The sequence below is a fragment of the Thamnophis sirtalis genome, unplaced genomic scaffold, assembly GCF_051295495.1.
Source record: "Thamnophis sirtalis isolate CommonGarterSnake01/CBP01778 unplaced genomic scaffold, rThaSir2_p1.2 scaffold_2, whole genome shotgun sequence".
NCBI classification, from domain to species: domain Eukaryota; kingdom Metazoa; phylum Chordata; class Lepidosauria; order Squamata; family Natricidae; genus Thamnophis; species Thamnophis sirtalis.
In genome coordinates, this window is record NW_028261382.1 from 146,181,411 (window position 1) to 146,205,671 (window position 24,261).

General features: G+C 38.4%; 1 long non-coding RNA gene across 2 annotated transcripts; it reads right to left on the reverse strand.

Annotated features, from left to right (window-relative positions):
• Positions 1–219: 219 nt before the first annotated feature.
• Positions 220–22,341, reverse strand: LOC148049221 (uncharacterized). 2 transcript variants are annotated; one of them, XR_015695395.1, is made up of 5 exons: positions 22,156–22,341; positions 19,871–20,249; positions 5,780–5,958; positions 3,776–3,852; positions 220–1,707 (listed from the first exon to the last, which is right to left on the reverse strand). It is a non-coding gene; the product is annotated as an uncharacterized LOC148049221 (long non-coding RNA). The 2 variants fall into 2 exon arrangements; XR_015695394.1 differs by lacking the exon at positions 5,780–5,958 and having other exon boundaries at positions 220–3,852.
• Positions 22,342–24,261: the final 1,920 nt, after the last annotated feature.

Below are 24,261 nucleotides of genomic sequence, written 5' to 3' on the forward strand. Positions count from 1 at the left end.
CAGTTACTACTATTGAGTGGCAAGCTATTTTCTTCTCAGTATATTTAATTTCTTTTTTGTCTAAGTAAACTCTCTAAACTCTAAAATTTAAAAAAATGTTAGTCAATCTAATCTTCACTTCTGTGATTTCTCGTATTGGTGTTCTATCTAGATATGAAAAGGGTCTGAATGTCAGCATTCCAAATATCACCCAGAATTAAATCAAAGTTCAAGGCATAGTTTTCATCAAAGTTCTAATTTAATAAGAGAGACATGTTGGTACATCTGTGGAAAACCCGAAAGCTTCCTGGGTTTTCCACCCAGTTGAAAGTTCAAGACCTTGCCCACACACCCACAAGTTCATCATATGGTCCAATCTTCCACTGCCACGCTGGCAATTCCACCCGTCCACTTCCAGTCAGGTGCAGAGGTGCAAAGACAAAGGATGACCTTGGGCTTCTAGAAAGGAATGTTTTATTTTGACAACAACATTCTACTCCTTACTATTCCCCCTCCCAATTCCCCACTAATGAAACAGCATAATAAATAGAGAGAGAGAGAGGTGGGGGGCAGGCTAAAGATCCTAAAAGGAATATGACTGCAGGCCTGACACTGACTTTGCCCAGTTTTCAGAATCAGACACTGATCAAGTGGTGCCATTGCCACCATTCAGTTGGCTACTGTTGAAAGCTATGCCCACATGAATTCAAATAGGCAAATTTCTGTCAGGTATATTGCACTTATACTGACCCTAAAAAGAATTCCTGTAACTTCTAAATGTCAACATTCAATCCTTCTTTATATTGAAATAAAAGTTCAATTAGGAGAATTGAGAATGTTTATTTTCCCTCCCTTCTTTCACTGGGGTAAATTGGGATGCAGGAAACTCCTACTCTTTCAGGGAGGAATTATTAGGCATGGGGCCAACTAAGAATTAATTTCATGCTCAGTTACTACTGAGCATGAAATACATGCCCTATTTACAGTGAAATTGAGATTCAATTATAATGTCACATGCTTGAGGGTTCCGGCTTAGGAAGTGATGATATAAAGTATCTTCATATATCTTCCTCATATCTTCATATTTCATAGTTTTGTAATTGAAATAATTGATGGTGGCCTGATGACAAGGATTACTTTGATTTTATGGTAATAAATTCAGATCTTTGTACTATGATATTTCTCCAATTTTCTTGAATATAGCAAAAAGATTATTTTAAGACAGAATCAAAATGTCTCAGACTCAGTTGCATATCAATGCTGTTTTCTTTCTTCCTTCCTTCCTTCCTTCCTTCCTTCCTTCCTTCCTTCCTTCCTTCCTTCCTTCCTTCCTTCCTTCTTTCTATTTCAGCAGAATAGGGGGAAATTTGCAGGCAAGACAGAGTTTTCAAATTTCATTGGGATTTTTTAAGTTATATTCATTTACAATCTTTTAAAAGTGCTACTTCAGAAAACTTCTTTGTTGGAGGCATAATACATTAAATTATAGTAGTACTTTCTGTAGGGAAAAATCCTTGGCATATTTTAGAGGGGTTTATTGAGTTTTACATAAATTAAATGGTACTTTTAAGGATGACCCTTTAACAAAGAAATGAACCTTAAAATTGAACGTTTAAGGACTGACACTTTTAATTGTTTGCATATATCCATGCTGAAGGTGTACAAAAGTGATAAATGTTGTCAAGAGTTTCTGAATTTGGTTAGCATCCATGATAGGTGGAAGAATAGCTGTAGAAATAAATCAAACAGTTATCATACAAGGACCCATAATGACAGTTATATAACAATGAAGCAAAATCTCTTGAACAATCAGTCTCTCCATATCTTCATTTTCCATAATTTTGTCACTGAAACAATTGATTGTAACCTGATCCGAAGGATTACTTTTATTTTATGTTAATTAATTTTGATTTGGTGTACTGTGCTACTTCTCCATTACACTGTTTTATATATATATTAAAAAATGCATTGTTTAAAAATTGTTTTAAGATAGAATCAAAATGTCTCAGACCTATTTGCTCCATGTGGTCCATTTTTACTACTTGATCTCAGAGGCTGTTATATAGAATCTATTAGGTAGCCTTACCTGCAGCTTTCACTAATCTGGTTGCACACTCAAAACAGAAAAAAAATATTAGTCTATTGATTCAAGCATCAAAATAATTACCAACTGATTCTCAACCATCAGTCCTTAGCAACCAACCAATATTATGTTATTCTAACAATAACAGCAACAAAGCTTTGAAGACACATCTTGGTAAAGCTCCAACCCTCCCCCCCCCTGCTTTGTATACTTTTTATATACAGCAGTTGCCACTTTGACATTGATCTGTAATACTGTTGAAACCAATTTGCCATTCCAACATTAACTAGAGCAATTGGTGATTAAGAATCTACTGAGTGAAAATTAGGAATGTAACACAGATCATTAAGAAGTTATTATATTTGAGCTGTGCAATGTTTAGACTAATTTCAGTACTTTACAAATGCGGATAATGGAGTCTCATCTGTTGTGCTTCGTCATTTACATTATTATTATGTTCTTTCCAGTATCAGAATGAAACACATCAAGCTGGAGGGTATGATTTCATAGTCTAAATATCTGTATGCCTGCTTTGGAATTAGAACTTAAAATTTCACATTTAAAAACAATGCTGTCCTTTCAATGAATACTCAAACATGCCTTTTAAACTGTGTCTCCAAATACCAAGAAATTCTTACAATATAAATATTGATAATATATATAGCTGTGCCTGATGATCATACTTGTATATTTGTATAGAGCCTTTTGTCTATCAAGAATGGTAATAAATAATGGAAGACATCTTTAATTAAAATACTAATCAGATTTTTTGAAAAGTAACTCTGCATCTAACCTATTTTACTGATGTATTAGGAATCCCCAAATACATCATACAACTTCAGTGAAGATGCTTCATGTATCTTTTTCATGAAACATATGTATAGTTTTACACACAAACACACCACTTATCAATCCATTTTTTTCTATATCTTTTATATTTAAACACATTTTTAATTGGCATTGATGATAATTTAGATTCTTGGTATGGTAAAGGTAAAGGTTCCCCTCACACATGTGTGCTAGTCATTCCCGACTCTAGGGGGCGATGCTCATCTCTATTTTAAAGCCAAAGAGCCAGTGCTGTCCGAAGACGTCTCTGTGGCCATGTGGCTGGCATGACTAAATGCTAAAGGCACACAGAACAATGTTATTTTCCTATCAAAGGTGGTTCTATTTTTCTACTTGCATTTTTACATGCTTTCAAACTTGAGAAGCTGGGACAAGTAACAGGAGCTCACTCCATTACATGCTAGGGATTTGAACTGCCGATCTGCCGATCTTTCTGATCTGCTGGGCCACCATATTGCTTCTTGGTATGCTTCCTTTATTATGGAAAGTTGTCATACAGCAAGTTGTAAATTTGTAAAATAAATAAATGACAGTATTATTATTTTGGTATTAGAATTCATATGTTTTCCACAATTAGTGTTGTGCCTTTGAATACATGCTGGGACACACTTAAAAGGTAGTTTGGATAAATGTGAACAATTTATTTTCTACATACATACATACCTTCAAATCAAGATTGAAGTTTTCCTGGAAACATTTTTTGAAGGAGTTTCAGAGGTGGGTTGCTGCTGGTTCAGCCCAGATTGGACAAACTGGTAGTAGCTACAGCCAGAGGCTCTGCCCACCTGCCCATATACTTTTGTGCATGCGCAGAAGCATCACACGGATGCACCTGAACCGGTAGTAAAAACATTGTCAACCTACCATTGAGGGGTTTGTCCTTGTCTACTTCCTTCTATAAGAAAGAATGGCTGGCTATAGGTCTAGGCACCAGAATCATTCTGTGGAAAAGAAACAGCAGGGAAAGAAAGATAGTTAACACAGAGAACTATTATAACAACAGCATGAAGATTAAATCAAGACATCAATTGACTGCAGAGAAATTTAATTTTCAGTAGTTTTTGTATAGAGAATGTTGTAAGTAGATAACAGAACATTTGGCTTGAACAGCCCAAAACAGAAGTTGAAACTGAATTATGTACAAAGGATGAACATGTGATTGCTAACATGTATAAACTTTTGTTGACATTTGAAATAAAAGACCAGGGAAAAATGTATGACAAAAAAGACTAAAAACATTGGATATAATACACTATTGGAACAGTAGAAAAATATGTGGCTGAAAGAATGGAAATTTAGATTTACATTACATTACAATTATATTCACATTCGTGTAAAATTTATATTTATATTTTTTTCAAATCATTGTTGCAAATGTGGAAAACTTTGAAGTGTCATTGTATCATGCCTAGTGGATTTGCAAAAAAAAAGTCAGATACTTTGGGAGTCAAATTCACACAGTGCTATAAAGAATTTTAAAGATTAATATTCAATTGAAATTAAAACTGTTCTCAGTGGGGTTAATGGATCAGAGGTGGGTTTCAAAATTTGTTACTACCTGTTTGGTGGCTGTGGCTAGCTGGGGGAAGGAGACTGAGTGGGCATGGCCAACATGATGTCACTCACACCCACGCCCACTCAGTCACATGCCCCCCACCTAGCCATGCCCACCGAATTGGTGAAAATTTCTGTTTTGCCAGCTGTTTTCCCTAAACAGAGACAAGAGGATGCCTAGAGCGGTGCTCCTCTTTGCCCTTGATGGTAGGGGTTGCTTTATCATGTAACTCCTTCCCTCGTTCGGCTGCTATGCCGGGGTGCCACCAGGGTGAGTGAGGGAAGGAGAGTGGCCAGAGAACGAAAGGAGGTGCATGATAGGAGAGAACTATCAGAGACAAGAGGATGCATGGAGGGGCACTCCCTTTCACCCTTGGAGGTGGGGGCTGCTTTATCATGTGCCTCCTTTCTTTCTCCGGTCCCTCTCCTTCCCTTGCTTGTCCTGGTAGCACCCCGGCAGTAGCAGCCGAGTGAGGGAAGGTGGCCCTTCTTTGCCTTTGCTTAACCCCCTGCCATCGTTTCTTCAGCCCTTGTCACCAGGCAATGCAGGGGAGGAGTGGGAGGAAAAGCAGCAGGAGGTGGGTGGGTGAAGAGAGAGAGAGAGAGAGAGAGAGAGAGAAAGAGAGAGAGAGAGGAAAAACTCACTGCACGTGCACTATCTTCACCTAGGCTGGCGGCGTGGGCGGTGCTACAACATGTGTCTTGCTGCACCCACCCCAATGAGTGAAGGAGATACCGGCCACAAACTGTCCACCCACATTGAAACCATCCCACCTCCTCTCTCCCCAGAAGGGCTATCTGGAAGGGAGGGAAGATCTCTCCCAAGACCAGCTTCTTTCCTGCCTTCCTGTGGCGTCAGTCTATAGAGGGAGGGCACAGACCTTTCAGCGCTGAGGTAGAAGCAGCCATGGGAAAAGTGAGGCTTTTTTTGCCAGGCTCCCAGCTGGCAAAACAGAAACAAAGTGGGTGTGGTGCACCCAGAGCCACAGCTTATTCACAACAGCCGAGGACCTCTTCCTTTTGGAGCTCCATGTGGTGGGGGGGAGCTCTCAGCACTTTTTCCACTGGTGGGAAAATATGCTGAGGGGGATCCTTGCTCACCTTTCACCCACTGCTTGGAGCTCACCACCACCCGCCACTTCCTGCTGCCACCACCTGCTGCCACCCACCACCGCCCACCACTGCCCACTGCTACCCACCACTGCCCGCTGCCTGAAGCTCCAAGCAGTGTGGAGCGGGGGGCAGCTGAAATGCCGGTGGCTTCGGGATACACTGGCCAGTGGGGAGGTGGGGTAGGCTAGCATGAATGCTTACCTGTGTGTAGGCAGGAAGAGGCAGTTCTGTGGATCCACATGGCAAAGGCAAGGGAAGGCGAGCATCTAAGCGGACCAGTTCAGGGGTATGGCCAGCCAGTCATCATTACCAGTTCAGCGACCCATACCCAATTACCACTATTGGTTCACCCAAACTGGTCCGAACTGGGAGCAATCCACCTGTGCAATGGATATATATTTAGAAAAGAGTTGTGGAAGATTGTTTTTACACATGATAACTTCTGCAAGTTTATTATGTGCAAGATTGTGAAAAACCATAAGGAAATAGCTAAAAATGACAGAACTAGCAAGGAGAAAGGATAATTAACTACATTTATTAGTTAACTTTTTGATGACAAAGAATGAACTTGTGATTTATGAGCTTGATTATTAGAATGTTGAAGGTATAGTATGGTAGACTATGGAAAGAAGGAAATTATTTTTTTAACTTTAGAAAGATGGTAAAATATAAATGTCCTTGTAACCTTTTTTAGAAGATTGGAAGTATCTTCTCTGCGCATTTTTCTCACATTACTTTCATTTACTGTTTCCTTTTTAGAAATATACCTGGATCACTGAGCATATACAATAGATGAAAAGTTTTAAATATCTGTTCTAAGTAGACAAGATAAGAAATAATGGATAGGAACTAATCAAGGAGATAGGCAACTTGAAATTAAAGAGAAACCAATGGAACAGCTTGACTTCAGAAATTGTGGGTGCTTCATCTAGAGAATTCACTAGAGAATTTTAAGAAGAGGCTAGATGGCCACTTGTTTCAAAGTATATTGGGTCTACTGCTTGAGGAGGGGGTTGGACTAGAAGGCCTCCAACCTCTTTTCCAGCTTTACTCTGATTGATTGATATAGAAGTGTTTTTATTGAATTGGCAGATATAAAATATATACCTCTCATATTATACAGATTACCCAGAAGAGTGTAATAGCCAACATGTCATTTCCTTATATATGCAATTAAACTTTTTATATTTGATTTCAATCAGTCTCTATAGCCATCTCCTGTGAAGTCATTTAAAAAAAAAAGTTTCATTAGGCTCACCATATCCTCAGTGTAGCTCTTCCTAAATATATGGGCTTTTACCTAAAGACAGAGACCAGAACCAGGATGAATATCCTCAACTTTAAGAAGATTTTCTTTGCACAGGGCTTACCTCCTTTAATTCTTGCTGACAATTTATATCCACTTGGAAACATAAGATCAAATAGCTTGCATCAATATGGATTTTTCACAGAGTTGCTGAGGGAATTGGGCTGTGATCAGTCAAAAGCTGTACTAAAGCAAAGACTAGTAGATGTTAACAATAAGAGAGAGTTGGACATCTGCCTCACAAATATTTGAGAAGGCAATCGTGCACCGTGCCTATGCCAGTAAAGTATTTTGAATTTATACTCATTCAATTTATTTATTTTTCCTCTTAGCAGTATTGGGAGTCAGGAACATTCCCCATAGCATTAGAATCTCCTCTTGTCACTCTCATGGTCATTAAAACACTGGCACATGGTCTATTTTATTGTACCTTTTATAAGATGAAATATAATATCATAGTATTGTTTTAGTTTAGGAATATTGTTGAACACCTGAAAAGTATCTTTATGATCAACAGGATTCAAAGGCCAGTCTTCAAATTGGCAAATTTTGCTACTCTGCTTATAAAACTACATTTTGAATGATGCCCCACTGTTTATAGTTTCTGCTTATAGAATGTTTCGCCACAAATTATTATACAGTATATTATGGACAACAATTACTCCTTGTGCTCAGGATTGTTTATATGAGACTTACTGAGAAAAACCTGCCAGTGATTTCCAGATGCTCAGTTCAACATGGCTTTACAGTGTTCTTAACTTGAACTTTGTATAGGTTCCCAGACACAAGACATTGCACAGCTACTTGTATATGAATATTTATTGCACATTAGGATGGAGCCTTTTGAAAAGTTTGCTGTTCTTATACCCATTGTAATTTAATTCTTGTTTCCCATGCTTCCCATAACTGGGATTTTTGTCCTTGAAGCAGATGACTCTTGGTTGTTAAAGTAGTTGCCATCTCTGACCTGAAAATATTTACAGAACCCTCACATCCTTGACATAAATTGTTTCAACTCCTACCCTCAAAACGATGCTATAGAGCACTGCACACCAAGATAAGTAGACACAAGAACAGTTTTTCCCCTAACGCCATCACTCTGATAAACATATGATTCTCCCACATCTGTCAAACCATTAACTAAGGCTGCATTACTATTACTATTAGTCTCCTCATTGTTCCTATCACCCATCTTCTCCCACTTATGACTGCAGGACTGTAAATTTGTTGCTCGTATCCTTATGATTTATATTGATATTGATTGTTTCCTGATTGCTTATTTGTACCCTCTGGCTATCATTAAATGTTGTACCTTCTGATTCTTGACAAATGTATCTTGTCTTTTTATGTACACTGAGAGCATATCCACCAAAGAAAAGTTCCTTGTATGTCCAATCACACTTGGCCAATAAAGAATTCTATAAAACTATAAAATCTATTCTATTCTATAAAACCTCTGGTTGTTAAAGATCGATTTGTATAAGACACCACTAGGAAATCCACAGCATATGAGGTTTAAGCAATATATGTCTTAAACAAATTTTGAGCCATATATTTTCAGGTGTAGCAAATATATTGCTGGATGGTAAATGCTATAAGCATGGAAACCAACATCACTGTATCCTTTGGACACCTAACTTTATATTCATATTGTTATATTTTGCAAATAACATCAACTACTAGGTTGATATTTTCTTGCTTTTCAATAGCAATTTTAATGAATTTATCCTTTGTGATATTTGCATTTGTCTTTAAATGCCACCATATAACAGGGTTTTAATCATTCCAAATAGCTTTTTAATTATAGACCTAATTACTTTTTCGGAAGGTTAAGCTGCACAAACAAGAATAAAACTGTTTGCTTGTGATGTGTGTTGAGAATTATGTAGTGTTTTCACATTACATATTCAGTAAACTTTCTCGGTCAGTTTATCTGACATTTTAAAAAATCTCCCTGTACATCTGAAGAAAAGAATTTGATTTAAGGACAGTTTAACATTCAACTATATGCACTACCCATTAATCTTTTAATTAATTATGAAATCAAAGTCAGACATTTATTTCAACTGAAGTCACTGTGCAAGTGGGATGCATTCACAATGCCCCTCTATAGACAGAGAATAATTTTAAAAAGTGGGTTTGTACAGTATTTGGGGTCTCTTCATTTGTACCAAACTTTTTTTATGTTTCCCTAGGGCTGGGATGGCAAACGTATGGCTGGCCAGCTGAGTTCAATCTTTTTTAAAGGCATTTTTCGCCCTCCCCAGGCTTGAGGCTTTATAGGAGCCTGGGGAAGGCAAAAAGAGCCTCCCCCCCCGGAAGCCCTCCGGAGGCTCCAGGAGCTCCCCTGAAGCCTCCGGAGCGCAACAAACCAGCCCTATGGGCAAACCGGAAGTTCGGGAAAGGACTTCCGGTTTGCTCGTAGGGTCAGTTTAAAAAGCCTCCAGGTTTTCTCGTAGGGTTGTTTTTTGCCCTCTGGAGGCTTCAGGGAAGCCTCCTGAAGGTCCTTGAAGCTTCCAGAGGGCCTCCGAGGGACAGGGGAGGCTGATTGATTGATTGATTGATCGATCGATCGATCGATCTATCTATCTATCTATCTATCTATCTATCTATCTATCTATCTATCTATCTATCTATCTATCTATCTATCTATCTATCTATCTATTTGGTTTTTATGCCGCCCACTCTCGAGAGACTCAGGGCGGCTTACAGGTAAAAAAGGAAGGGGGGACATACAAAAAATAAAAAGCAACATTAAAAATTCCACAACATTCATAACTTAGGATGGGGCTGGATAAATCAACAGCCCCAGGCCTGCCGGAACAGCCAGGTCTTGGTTGCTTTGCGGAGGGCCAGAAGGGTAGTAAGGGTCCGGATCTCAACGGGGAGATCGTTCCATAGGGCTGGAGCAGCTACAGAGAAGGCCCTCCCCCGGAGAGTCGCCAGCCGACATTGACCGGCAGATGAAATCCGGAGGAGGCCTAGTCTGTGCGATCTTATAGGTCTCTGGGAGGTAACTGGCAGGAGGCGGTCTCTCAGGTAGAAAGAAATAAAGCCTCTGGAGCCTAGGGAGGGCAAAAAAAGCATGCAAGAAATGGGGAGCGCCTCTCATGTGTGCATGTGCACTGGGGGAGTTGCATGTGCATTATGGATGTGGCACGCCTGCGCATAACCCTCCTGCGCTCCCCTCCCCTTATGGCACACAAGCCAAAAAAGGTTCACCATCGCTGCCCTAGGGCAATGATAGATTAATGAAATTATTTGTAAAATCATTTATATAAAATATTATTGGGATGGAGTTTCTTTATGAATCACAAAATTAATTTATGTTCTGTTCTTTTGCTTAATAATATACTCTGAGAGTTGTTTGTAAATAGAGGAGAATATTTGTAGCTCCTTGGTGCTCTCTGAACTTGCTTGTTTTCTTGCAGATGTTTCATTTACCTAACTAGGTAACATCATCAGTGTTAGTAAGGAGTGCTATATGCTGTCAGTTTATATTCTATGACTTGCCTGTCTGTTGTATGTGAGGGGTGGTCTTAGGGGTTCTTTGGTTGGGCTATTTACTGGTAGCTCTTTGACAGTTTCTTGGTTGGTGTATTGTTTGTTGTTATTTTTAAAAATACAACGCCAAGGTAAAATTAAGAAGTTGTGATAAAATACTAACATAAAAAAGATAACATAACTAATACAAATGTAATATACACTACTACAATGGTCTGTTAATTGCCTGTACAATTGTAAATAGAATTATGAAGTAAACATTTATATCACCTAAAATGAAATAGTTGGCATGTATTAGATCGGAAATTATAAATTAAAGAAAGGGATTATGGTAATTGTGCCTTATTTTCATTGCAGCAATTGTGACTAATTGTGCTTTATTTTCATTGCAGCAACACAACTTCTGTCTATTGCAGAAGCGATTAAGAGTTTTAAATTTTCTAGAATAGTATTTGTCAACCTCAGCAACTTTAAGATTAGTGGAGTTCAACTTTTAAAGTTGTTGAAGTTCACAAACATCCCAAAAGATGTTTCATTTTCCTGGAAATTTAGATATTAGGGGCAGAATAAAAACAGGCCTAATATCCATGAAGAATTTATAGTGCAATACATGTGAAATAGTACAGTATATTTTAATGCTGTACAAATCCAAAAATTTTCATCAACTCTAAGATGCAATTTTGACTCTATAAACTATATTATGCACAGTTAGATGAGATACCTCAGTACCTGCTTTAAAAAAAAGGATTTTCAGTGAAACCTGATAAAACCCACAGAATTTGGTGGGGAAACTACAAATTATCTTTAAGGGCTGAATCCAAAACATGATCTGTGAACCAGAAACTTTATCTCTCCAAATGAGCAGAAATCAGAATGAGTTATAACTTTTATGATCATTATAGTAGTGGATGACATCTGTATAAACAGAAGCCCTTATTTATATAATCATAAATGAAATAATTACATAATTAAATTTTAAATATTATACAGTTGGAAATGCCTAAGTACTCCACTTAATGTAATTCCTTACTCAATGCACAAATTCAGATTAAAAAATCATCAACACATGGCTGTCCAACTTCTGTTTGAATTCTTATACTATCTCTGGGTAATTATTTATTTATATAAGATATATAAATTAACATATCAAATATCAAAAATTATTCCACTCTCAAATTGTTAAAATGAAACATTTCTTTCCCTCAAACTGTTCATCACATTGGTCTTTCTTTAACTTAAAACCATTATTTTATGTTTGGTATGCCAGAATGGTGGAAAACTACCATTCTTTATTTTTTTCTTTGTGACATCCTTCTAGGTATATGAAAAGTGCTAGCCTATCACCCTTAAATCTTCTATACTGAAGGTGAAATGCCTTCTATATTGAAGGTGTTTTTTTAAATCTTTCCGCCTATGGGTTAATTTTTAGTAACACAATTGTTTTGATTGGACTTTGGTGAAACTGTCTTAATTTGTCTGAATATTTCTTAAAATATGATTCTTTGAACTAGATGCAATATTAATAAAAGAGAGTAAATTAGAAATATTATTTTCTATAATTTGAAAATAAGAATCAACTATGCTTTGGCTTTGGTTTGTTTTGCCTTTTTTCAGTCATATTATATTGCTATATTATATTCACTTTATTTTTGTTTACTATTTACCATCTCTTCCTGGACATGAAAAAAATCAAGGATGCCCCATTTTATATTTGTGCATTTGATTTCTGTTTTCTAAAGGAAGAAATTTGTATTTTCTGCAGTTCTGCAGTTCGGCTGTTCAAATCTCACCGGCTCAGGGTTGACTCAGCCTTCCATCTTCCAAGGTGGGTAAAATGAGGACCCAGATTGTTGTTGGGGGCAATATGCTGACTCTGTAAACCGCTTAGAGAGGGCTGAAAGCCCTATGAAGCCGTATATAAGTCTAACTGCTATTGCTATTGCTATTTTCTCCTCCTGTAGTTTCAACTTTTTTCAAACACAGATTTGGTCAACTAGGTAAAATCCTTCAGTATTCTAATATAAATTTTCTCTGGTATAGAAATGTAAGTTCATTTAAGTTAAATAGTACTTCCAGACCATGTTTTCTATAATGTTCAAGCCTACCACTTCACAGTTGCCTGCGAAATAAATGTTCTCTTCTCAGATAAGACCAACTATTCTTGTTGTTCTTAGCATCCTTTTTGTGCTTTTACACTCAGCAAATACACAAAAAGATAAAGGTTGATTATGGCTTTGAAACAATCTGTGAGAGAAAGTGCACTTGTAGGGTGATCTTAAATAATCTTGATTTACATTTGTATTTTCTTCTTCGACCTAAAATTTTTATTGGTGAGCAAACTCCAGGTATAAGTAGTTCATAGTTTTGTCAACATTTATTTATTTTTCCTCTATGAAGTGCATTATTCAACCTTATTTATGTTAAATTCTTTGTGATACTGCTGTCTTCTCAAGGTAAAGATTGTTTAAGAGCAAAGGGTTTGTTGCACATTTGCTGATTTAAAACATATAACAAATAAAAAGGATAGAAAAACATTAATATGGCCTATATGCTAGGCTGTATGGATCTTATTAAGGCAACAGCTATGCTGCAGGTTTCAAATCATGTTGTTTCTATTCTATATAAATCATCAATTTAATTTTAAGGAATGAGCACTATACAGACTATATAGCAATATAATGAAACCTCATTCTCCTGGAACATGTATTCCTTCTTCCAACTAAACTTTATGTCAAACCAACATAGCAATATAAAATTTTCTTAAAGATATGCCCACATAATTTCAATATTATTAATTTGGTTCATGTGTTCTGGCCCATCGGGATCCTGTTGAGCTGCTGATTGACTCGGATATGAGTCTGCCCTGGATGATGTGGGGGACCCTGGGCAGGGTTCAGACTCAGAGCAGGGACCAGAGAGGCTGGTTGGCCACCAGGAAGTGCCTGAGGGATGGAGCAGTGGGGAGGGTCAAAGGCAGTTTGTCCCTGATGCTAGATTGAGAAGGGCTGAGAAACAGAAGCAGCAACTCTGTAGGCAGACTCACAGAAGATGATTAAGCACAGGTGGTTGTTGATTGGCCCCTCCCAAGAGAGATTATAGGTGAGGCATTTGGAGGGGACATTTGCAGGAAACAACCGTTCGAATTAGTAGTTAAGAAAATCTCTCTGTGTATTCTAGTTGTGTCTGTTCATTTGGACTATCTGTGTTGCTTCATTTGAACTATCTGGGTTGCTGCAGAGCTACTCTATTGAATGTGAGTTGCTTGGTTCCTCAGCCAAAGGATTCATTATCTCTGGTTTAGTCACAGGCCGGGGGGGGGTCAGAACAGATGTGTATCAAATTGTGGACAATCCTACATTCTTTCAAAATATATCTTATTCTTCTAATTATTTATTTAAAACATTTCCCAAGACATGTATTTTATTCCATTTTGAGATTAAAAAGCAGCAGGTGCCTTCAGTGCAAGCCTTAGTGAAACCCCATCAGGAACCAAAAGTGACAACCAACTTCTGCAAATCTTATATTTGCTGATTATCTATATAGCTAATGATGTGCTCATAAAGAATAAAGAAATAATATATATCATATTTATTAAAAGTATACTGTATGTTAAGACTACAGATAAGCTTGTTTGTACTATGTAGATTATAGATAGCCAGAAGTCCTATACATTGGGACCATTTGCCTCTTACATGTTTATATTGCAGAATGCTGACAATCACAGCTTGAAGAAGAACCTACTGGAAGTAGGCAGATTTATGAACAATAGGCAAAGAGTTTTAAAGAAGTTGCTGCAGTCATTGAATATTTTCCACGATCATATCCATCACTATATCAATTTCTGCCTATCATCCTCAGATGTAAAGCTCAGGAGCTTTATATACCCTAAAGTTATAGTAAATGATAGAGGACTACAGAATTGACTCTGGAGAAGGAATACAATAGATGGTAAAATATTACTTAAATCCAGGAAAAGAAGATAACTTTAGAAAGAAAATGACACTGCCTTAACTCTCTTCAGTGTAAGAGTGAAAAAAGGGGAAACATAGGCTTTCAAGATTCTGTTACTATATCTTATTTCAATATTCCTTGTGGAGTGTGTTTCCTCACCTGCCTTGTTTCAAAAGCCTCAAACATTCTTAATATCTAGTTGAGCTTTCTACTACAAACATATAGTTTTAGGCACAAAGAATCTTCTATAACATTGGTTATCCAAATTGAGGGCTCCTAATTTCATGTAAGAGCCACAAATATACGTACTTCTATAAACATAAATGCATTTTTCTTTTGTTTAGTCACTTTTTTCAATGCTGAAAACTTTGAACAGTCACTAAATAAAGTGTTGTAAGTCAAGGACAATCTGTAATGTAGGATGCAGTAAGAAGAAAGTGAACATTTTACTGCCAGAATTTTCAAATTTGTAGAAAGGACCTGCTATCTACCACCTGCTCTTCTTGAACATTTTAAAGTTAGAAATTCCCAATGACCTATCAAGTATTAAAGGGAACAGGACAACAATTGATGAATGTTTTGCAAAGAGGCATTAGTCACTTCACTCTCAATATGATAGATGCCTACATACATTTCCTAAAAGCTTAGCAGTTCAGACTCTGTTTCTTTAGATTACTTCCTAATATGCTGCTGTTGAAACCAAAGAGTTGTATCCTTTTATCTAGGAAATTGTCTAAATTGTTACTCGATTGGTTACTAGATTGGAAAAGTAAAAGGATAATAATTCCAGGTATATATAAGGTGACCAGATGTCCTGATTTTCATGGGACAGTCACGCTTTCGCACAATTTGTCCCGTATCCTGGGGCGTTCTTAAAAAGTCCCGATTTTTGTGACCGGACCCGGAAGTAAGCCTGCTCCGCCCCCAGCCCTGTATACCCGTCCCAGCCGGCCGGTATTTTGTCCCTTCTGTCTCCCCGTTGCTCACAAAAGCAACTCTGGGAAGGTCCTTTGCTAGCAGGCAGGTTCTAGGACGCCTGCCACCACCAAAAGACGTTCCCGGAGTTGCTTTTCTGAGCAACGGGGAGACAGAAGGGACGCAATCTCCTTTCATTCTCCCTCTGCCTCATTCACTCATTCAGGCAGCGAACGAAAGAAAATTGCATAGCCGAGGACAAAGGAGCCTGCAGCCTCCTTCATTCAAATGTTCAGGCAGTGGGGATGGGGGGGGGGGGCTTTCTCACACGCCTTCTTTCTCTGAAGCCGTGCCGGATTCAGCAAACCGGGCAGCGCATGCCCTTGGGATTGTGCAGCAGCCAAAGATCGCCTGGTTAAAAAGGAGGAAGAGGAGGCTCTGCTAGTCCGGAGCCCATCCATGGGGGCAGGGATCCACACACACACACACACAGGGAGGGAGGAGAGACAGAGAGAGAGACAGAGAGAGACAGAGAATGACAGACAGAGAGACAGAGGGAGGGAGATAGAGGCAAAGAGCCACACAGAGAGTGAGAGACAAACAGATACAGAGAGAGAGTGGGGGAGGGGAGAGGGAAGGAGTGTTTATGCACAGAAGGGAGATTTAAAACTTTGGAGTGAAACCAGGAAGAGGGAAGAGATGGAGGACTGGCTTTTCACTCCGATTTCTGAGCCCCCAGCTGTTAGTGATGGAGGAGGAGGACGAAGGAAGGGGTTGCATTTTTGTCAGGCTGACAGCTCATTCTGTGGCGTTTTAAAGAAGTCCTGTTCTTTTTTTTTAAGCACGAAAGGAAAAATGTGCAAAAAGTCATGGGAGCCCGGGGAATGTTCCTTGCAAAGCATCATGGTCACAGAGAATGCAAATGAAGGTGCTTATCTCCCCGCCCGGCTCCGTGTCCTTGTATTCAAATCGGAGTCATGCTGAGTCCCATTCAGAGGGCGGAGGGACGCTGTGCTTTTTTTGTTTGTTTTACCTATGTTCTCACAACGACGCAAAGGTGGGTTTTGTGCTACAAGGATCTTTCTTTCTTTCTTTCCCTGTCTACGGTTCCGATTGCAGTTGCTTTGGATTAAAGCACCGTTTCTCATTCCTTGAAAAACTGGGGAAAGGGCAGGGCTGCCTCCCCCATTTGAACATCATTCAAATGTTCAGGCAGCGGGGATGGGGGGGGCTTTCTCGCATGCCTTCTTTCTCTGAAGCCGCGCTGGATTTAGCAAACCAGGCAGCGCGTGCCTTTGGGATTGTGCAGCAGCCGAAGATTGCCTGGTTAAAAAGGAGGAAGAGGAGGCTCCACTAGTCCGGAGCCCATCCGCGGTGGCAGGGATCCCCACACACACATACACACACACAGGGAGGGAGGAGAGACAGAGCGAGAGATAGACACACACAGAGAATGACAGAGAGAGAGAGAGAGAGAGAGAGAGAGAGAGAGAGAGAGAGAGAGGGGGAGATAGAGGCAAAGAGCCACACAGAGAGTGAGAGACAAACAGATACAGAGGGGGGGAGGGAGGGAGGGAGGGAGGGAGTGTTTATGCACAGAAGGGAGATTTAAAACTTCGGAGTGAATCCAGGAAGAGGGAAGAGATGTAGGACTGGCTTTTCCCTCCGATTTCTGAGCCCCCAGCTGTTAGTGATGGAGGAGGAGGAGGACGAAGGAAGAGGTTGCATTTTGTGAGGCTGAAAGCCCTGTGGTGGACCCAAGTCTCGTTCTTTTTTTTAAAGCACGAAAGGAAAAATCTGCAAAAAGCCCGGGGAAATGTTCCTTGCAAAGTATCATGGTCACAGAGAATGCAAATGAAGGTGCTTATCTCTCCGCCCGGCTCGGAGTCACGCTGAGTCCCATTCAGAGGGCGGAGGGACGCTGTGCTTTTTTTTGTTTTGTTTATGTTCTCACAACCATGCAAAGGTGGGTTTTGTGCTACAAGGATCTTTCTTTCTTTCTTTCCCTGTCTGCGGTTCCGATTGCAGTTGCTTCGGTTTAAAGCACCTTTTCTCATTCCTTGCAAAACTGGGGCAGGGTTGCCTCTCCTTGCAGCACCCTCGGTTGCAAAATGTTCCCTTGATTTGGTTTATAAGTTCGCAGCAAGGCAATCCAACAAATAGGAACGTTTTAATAAGCTTTTCTGACTTTATTTGGTCTCTGCTGCCACCCCCAACCCCAACCCCTCCCAAGGAGAGAGTGGGAAGGAGAGGAAAGAAGGAGGGAGGGGGAAGGAAAAGAAGAAGGGAGGGGGGAGAAGATGGAAGGAGAAAAGATGGAAAGAAGGAGAAAGAAGGAGGAAGGAGAAGGAGGAAGATGGAAGAAGAAAGGAAGAAAAAGAAGGGAGGGAGAAAAGAGGGAAGGAGGTAGGAAGAAAAGGGGAAGAGAGGGAAAGAGCAGAAAGACAAGGAGGATGAAGTTGATAGGAAAGAGGAAAGAGGAAGGAAGGAAGAAAGAAAAAGGGAGGGAGAGAGGAAAGAAGAAAAGATGGAACTAGAAAGGAAAGAAGGGAGGGAGGGAGGAAAGGGGAAGACAGGGAAAGAGCAGAAAGACAGAGAAGGTGAAGGTAGATAGGCAGAAGGAAGGAGGAAGGAAGAAATAGGAAGGAGGGAAGGTGAAAGGATGGAAGGAGGAAGGAACAGAAGCGAAGAGGAAGAGAGAAATGGAAAGAGCAGAAAGACAGAGAAGGTAGATAGGCAAAAGAAAGGACGTTGAAAGAATGGAAGGAGGAAGGAAGAGAAAAGGAGGAAGGGAGTGAGTGAGGAAAGAAGAGAGGATGAAAGGAGAAAGGAAGGAAGAGAAGGAAAGAGCAGAAGACGGATAAGGTGAAGGTAGATAAGCAAGAGGAATGAAGGAAGAAGTGAGGTGTCTCGAGGAGGGGGAAAACATTTAGTGACCAAAGTTACAATGGCATTGAAAAAAGTGACTGATGACCATTTTTCACACTTAGCGACCGTTGCGACCATTTTTCACACTTAGCGACCATTGCAGCATCCTCATGGTCACGTGATAAAATTTTGTTTGGCTACAGATTCGTATTTATGATGGTTCAGTGTCCTGGGGTGACCTTTTGACAAAATATAATTTTTTTAATCAAGCCCCCCCCCCCCCATCAATGGTGTTCCTCTTTACCAATCTGAAAATCTGGTCACCTTAGGTATATAATGCTTTTCATTTTGAAACTAATGTTATTTCATCTTTTGGCTGCTTCTTGCCTTGGAAAAGGCAGAATAAAAGAAAAACAAAACACCCCTAGAAGGTGCAGCTAAAGAAGAAAGAAAACATCACGAAAGTTTGGATCCTGCATATGGTTTTTCTTTAAGTAGATTTTTATTCATTCCACAAATGTATACAAACAGTTTATATTCATATTTGCCTTCTGATAAAACTAAAATGAGAGAAAGAGAGCATAACTAATCCAATGGCATCAGATTTACTTCATGGAAGTGTATAGAATTCAGTCTTAATTTTCCTACTTGTAGCCATTCCCCCACTCTCTCACCCTCCCTGCCTCCCTCTCTCTCCCTCTCTCTCTCTCTCACACACACTGGACAGTAGGGAACAATGCAACATTACTTGATATATGATGCAAGTAATACAGAGATAAACAGGAAAAGCAGTACGGAAGCCATTCATTTAAGCATACCAGTAAGATACATATCTCCCTATCTACAGTTAATGGATGTTCACAAATAGCATATAATTGCCTTACTATGACATATCAGGAAGTAGTACACAATATATATTTTGGAAAATGTTTCATGTTTCTGGCACATTCAGACAACAATGAACTCTGTAAATCACTTCCTTTATTATGGAATAACAAGCTATACCACAGAGAAATCATTTGCTGTATCTACTGCCAGTATAAAATTATTCATTTTATTTTTCTTTCAATAGTGAATAATGCCTGAAGTTTTCAATAACAACTAATAAATCTTGTATTTATATCAGTATGAAAGGTCACATTGGTAAATTTGTTTTCTATAACTGCTCTTGAATAAATAAAATAATGCACAGTGACACTGCATGGAGTTTTATAATACAATTTATACATGTTTTCAATTCTCTTGCTCATCCTTGTTTTACAGATGAAATTACTGGGATCAACTGGCCATCCTCTAGCTATTAATAAAATCCCTGTAGACATTCCATTGTATAAACCTTGAAAACTATATCTGTAGCAGCTCTAAAATACTAATCTGGTGCTCAGCAACAAAAAGTTATAGGGTTGTTCACAGTTATAGGTTTGTTCAAAGTCTCAATTATTAGCTTTTGTGTTGCCAACACAATATCACTTCAATTACCCAAAAGGCCCAGGAAATGACATTCAGATTAGAATGCAGCAATTGGAAAAGCAGATCCACTGAAGGGCAGGAGACTAATAGTACAATACAGACTAAGAAGCAATGTGGATAATATTGCCTTGTGGGGCTCTGAAAACAACTTTATTTCTCTTAGTGGTAGGCAAATATTATTGAATAAACCTTTGTAGGATGTACAATTCATCCTTGTTGTCTGCCATATCCCCAGATTTTAAGAAATTCTCTTTCTCCGAAATAGAAAAAATGCTCACCTTTATATAACAAATACGTAAAGTTGTAGGATCCAATCTGAGTCACTTTTATTCTTCCAAACTTTCAGGCTCATGCTGGATTCCATCAAATAACTTCTCTCTGTCTCCAGAATATGTGCAGTGGTCTGTTCTACAAGTTACAATTATACAGTACCTGGTTGTGTGTAACTTTTAGTTGTTATAGACATCCACCCAGTAAATGGTAAACTCCATCCAGTCACCATGACTGTATCTCAAATTAAGGGAATACAGGATCATAAAGAATGAATTATAGCTGGTTATTAAGTCATTGATTGTTGTTTCCTTTACCTTTATCTCCTAAGTACTGGATAAGCAGGTGGTATATCAGCATTCTTGTTGATTAGTGGTTCTAACAGTACTTAAAAAAAACCATATTAATGGAATTATTCATGTTTATATTCCTGCTTTTTCCTACTTCATATCCTTCATATTTGGTTGTCAATTATTTTCCATTTAATCATTCTGTTCAGTATTTTTAGCAACTTTAAGATATGTGGAGTTCAACTCCAAGAATTCCGGGTTACATATTTTAAAGCTATTGAGGTTGATAAACATTGAACCATTCGATACTAAGAAGCTGTCATGCTCTGTTTTGTCATATTAGAATATTTTTACTACATTTTTCCAAATGAAACTTTAGGGGTTTTTCTCTTAAGTCTGTTTGTATCTTTGTCTTTTCTACAAAGGCTAGGCTACAGCAAATATAACTGCAAAATTCCATGCTACTATTGGATGACAGATTACAGAGATATTGAACTTTCTTTTAGCTGTCTACTGGTTGGCTGGATTTCTGTAGTTCAGATAAGACAGCTCTAACCTTAACCTTAGCAGAGGTGGTATGATTTCAGCTCCACCTTAACTAGTTATAAAAAATGTGTTTACTAACATGTATAAAAATGGTACATCCATCAAGTGCCAAAACTGGCTGATAAGGAGAATTAAGTCTGTCTGTAGGTTGAAACAGAATATATTTCAGTCACAACAGACTTTGTTGTGGGAAAATCCTTTCTTTTGAGTGAAAATGCTTTCAATCACCTTGCTTTTATTATTATTTTTCTCTTTCTGCCTCAAAGAATAGGAAAGTAGGAAACCCATAGATTTGGTTGGATAATATGAATCACTTTTATAGTTTCATCCATACAATCCATTCATTCATTTGTTGATGAACAAAGCCTTGTTCATTTTTCCTCTTTTCCAGAGATGCTTTAATAATATAATCTTATTAATTTTAAAAAATGGACAGCATAGTGATGAATTTGATATGAACCAGAAGCACATGGATCTATCACTCTCTCTTTTTTCCTGAAAGCTGCTGATGAAGAATTACTTTTCTAAATTTTCCTGCCTGCGTTTACTTGATGACCAAGAACTATGATTAGATATTAAACATTCTCCTGATGAACAAAATTATATTCATATTCCAATTGTAGTTGGTTCAATATATTTTATAATCAGAGGGAGAACCAGTCTGAAGTTCACCCAACAGAAGCAAGTTACAAAACTTACTATCATTAATTTGATATGCCAAGCAGAAACATTTGGAAGCAATTCTCATCACCACCATCACCAATCATCATCTCCATTATCAAAGAACTAGTATAGCATACTAGTAGTTCAAATACTGAACTGCATTTAGAGGAATCCAGTTGTGGAAACTTGTGGGTGACTTAGGACAGGGATCTTTTTCTCAACTCAATCTATATCAACAGTTTATTGCTATGGAAGAAAAAAAAGGAGGAGAATTGTTATACTTCCACTTGGAGCTCCTCAGGAAATACCAGGATGCAAATGTAATAAATATAAATACATTGAAATAACTTCTCAGTCTGTTCAATTGTGTAACAGCTCTGAGTCAATTATTCAGTTAAAAAAAATCTATAGACTTTTCCAGTCATAACATAGAAAGTATGTTCCCAGTCATAAATTATTTGGGAAGAAAATTATACCTGAAAATGCTATATTTTAAGGAAAACCAATATTCTATCAAAATGGCAGAAACATAACTGTTCATTAATTCCTGAATTAATTTTTACATGCTTGCACTAATAGTAAGAAAAAAAGGTGGAAGAAATAGCACCACAAATTGATTGAGGACAATGGAAGATATGATTTACGGTACTTCTCCCATTTACTAGATGCCTTGCATTCGACAGAAAAGGCAGCCTGTTAATTGTCCATTTCCTTTTGACATTAGAGGGCTTTAATTGGACTAGGACTGATTCTGTAGGAGTGTTGAGGCAGGATCCTTTGGGATGATCACTTACCTCTTCTCTTCCTTCACCATATGGGATTGCACAGAAGTCAATTTCTGATCCTGACCTATGTTTGATGTCAGCTTCAGTCATGGACAAAGGCTTCTTCTCTGCAGATTTCATTTCCAAAAGCTGTCTACCAGAAACTAGAGGGAAGGAGTACAGAAGAGAAAAAGAGAGAGTAGGAAATACTTTGATTCTGAGCTTCATAGTGTGTGATTACTGTCAAGCCTCACTGAACTGTGTCATTTTCAGTGAGCTGACTAAGAGGTTTTCTGAGCAGAGTTTGTGCTAGAAAATGCTGACTACTTTGGGTTTTCTAATGTTCTGTTTGAACACTTACACACATGTGACAATTCAGCAATGTGGCATAACATTGCTTTTGGCATACTGAACCTGCACAATACTTGTTTTCCTTTTTTGTCTCCCTCTACACAATCCGCCTGGATACTTTACAATAGAAAGGTTTATACTTCCCGAACATTTATCACAGGCTGTCTGAAAAAATACAGGCTTGCATAGAATCATAAAAGGCAATGGCACATTTTGTCTATCTTAAGAGGAAGGTTTTAAAAGAAAACCTGCATTTGGGGTATCATTTACCAAGCCTATTTTAGCCCAAGATCATAAAGACTAGGGGAAAGAGAGAAACTTAATCTTTTTCAGTTTTCAGCAAGTGGTGTGCTGGTAAATATTTAAGAACTGGTGTCAGTATTCCATGCACCCATAGTAAACAGAACTCTGAGGCAGGCAAGTTCCTTAAAGAACAGTTTACTGGATACTTAATATTGGCACAACTGGTGAAAGCTGACTCTGAAATTTCATGTGGCCTTCACCTGATTTAAAGTAAAAGTTTCCCCTTTCCCTTCAAGTCACTAGTCATGCCGTCCAATTCAGTAGCTGGCCAATTGCCTGGTTAATTACTCCTCCTCTGGCCAGCCACCTGGAAGAACATTCTTGGTTCCCACTTTATTGTTTTGGCTGCAAAACCCTATCTAACTGTTTCCTTCCTCCCACCATTGTGTAACAACACCAAAGTTTCCAAGATGGCTTTAGCCAGGTTCACTTCAGGTTGACAACTGGCTTGACTGGCTTCATTGCTGTGGCTATGCTCCATAACTATCTGAGTAACAGCTAATCAACTGATTGAGCTAGTAGTTCCAGAAAATATAGCAATTAATTCACATTAGCTGGGATGATCCAATTCCAGCACACCACTGGATTTGGCATCCATTCACTTGAAATGCAGTCTTCTTCTTTCATATCAACTTTCCCCAATAAGAATTTTAGACTTTGGTTTAATCTGGGAAGTAACTGTACATGGAACATGAGATTTCTATGTACGGTAAGAGGAGAAAGGAGATGAATACCCTTATTTTTTCATGTCAGTTCAAATGAATTGATTTTGGATTAGAGTCCTGGTATATTTAGCAGAATCCCAGGGTTGGAATCTGATTAAATAAATTTTTGGGTTGTCCTCATCCTTGATATTATCAACTAACTTGGTTAGGTCTGTATAGATTTTACCACTGCAAATCCCTAACAATTCATTAAAAGACTGTGGCTCTGGTTTACTGCTAGTACCTCTTGTATATCTCCAGTTTCATGATTTGCATGTTCCCTCAACATATGTTCAGAATTGGAATAAATATATGTAGGTTTCATAACGTAACACTTGGAATTCATTTTCATTTTTTTCTTTCAGTCTGGATTTGTATGGCAATGGCATTTTATTCAAGGGTAAAGAAAGAATCTTGCTTTAAACTTAGCTTTATATCAGCAAATGCAATGTATGTATGATAAAGTCCAAGTGCTGATACAGATTTTAAAGTAAAATTTAAGGGGGTGGAACCTTTACAACAAGATGTGGACTGTTCATCAAATCATACAGTGATATATATAATAGATGTTCTGCTCTCACTCCATATAGGGAGTGCTTCCATACTGTGATAATTGTACATGATTGATTAGTCTGCCCACATACCTTTTAATGGTGTTATGCTATAGCCCAGAAATAATTGAATTTGTAATATGCCCTTAATAATACAATTTCAAGACTTTTCTTGGCCTATATTGAAAATGTTACCTTCCCATCAAAGATGGTTCCTATTTTTTCTA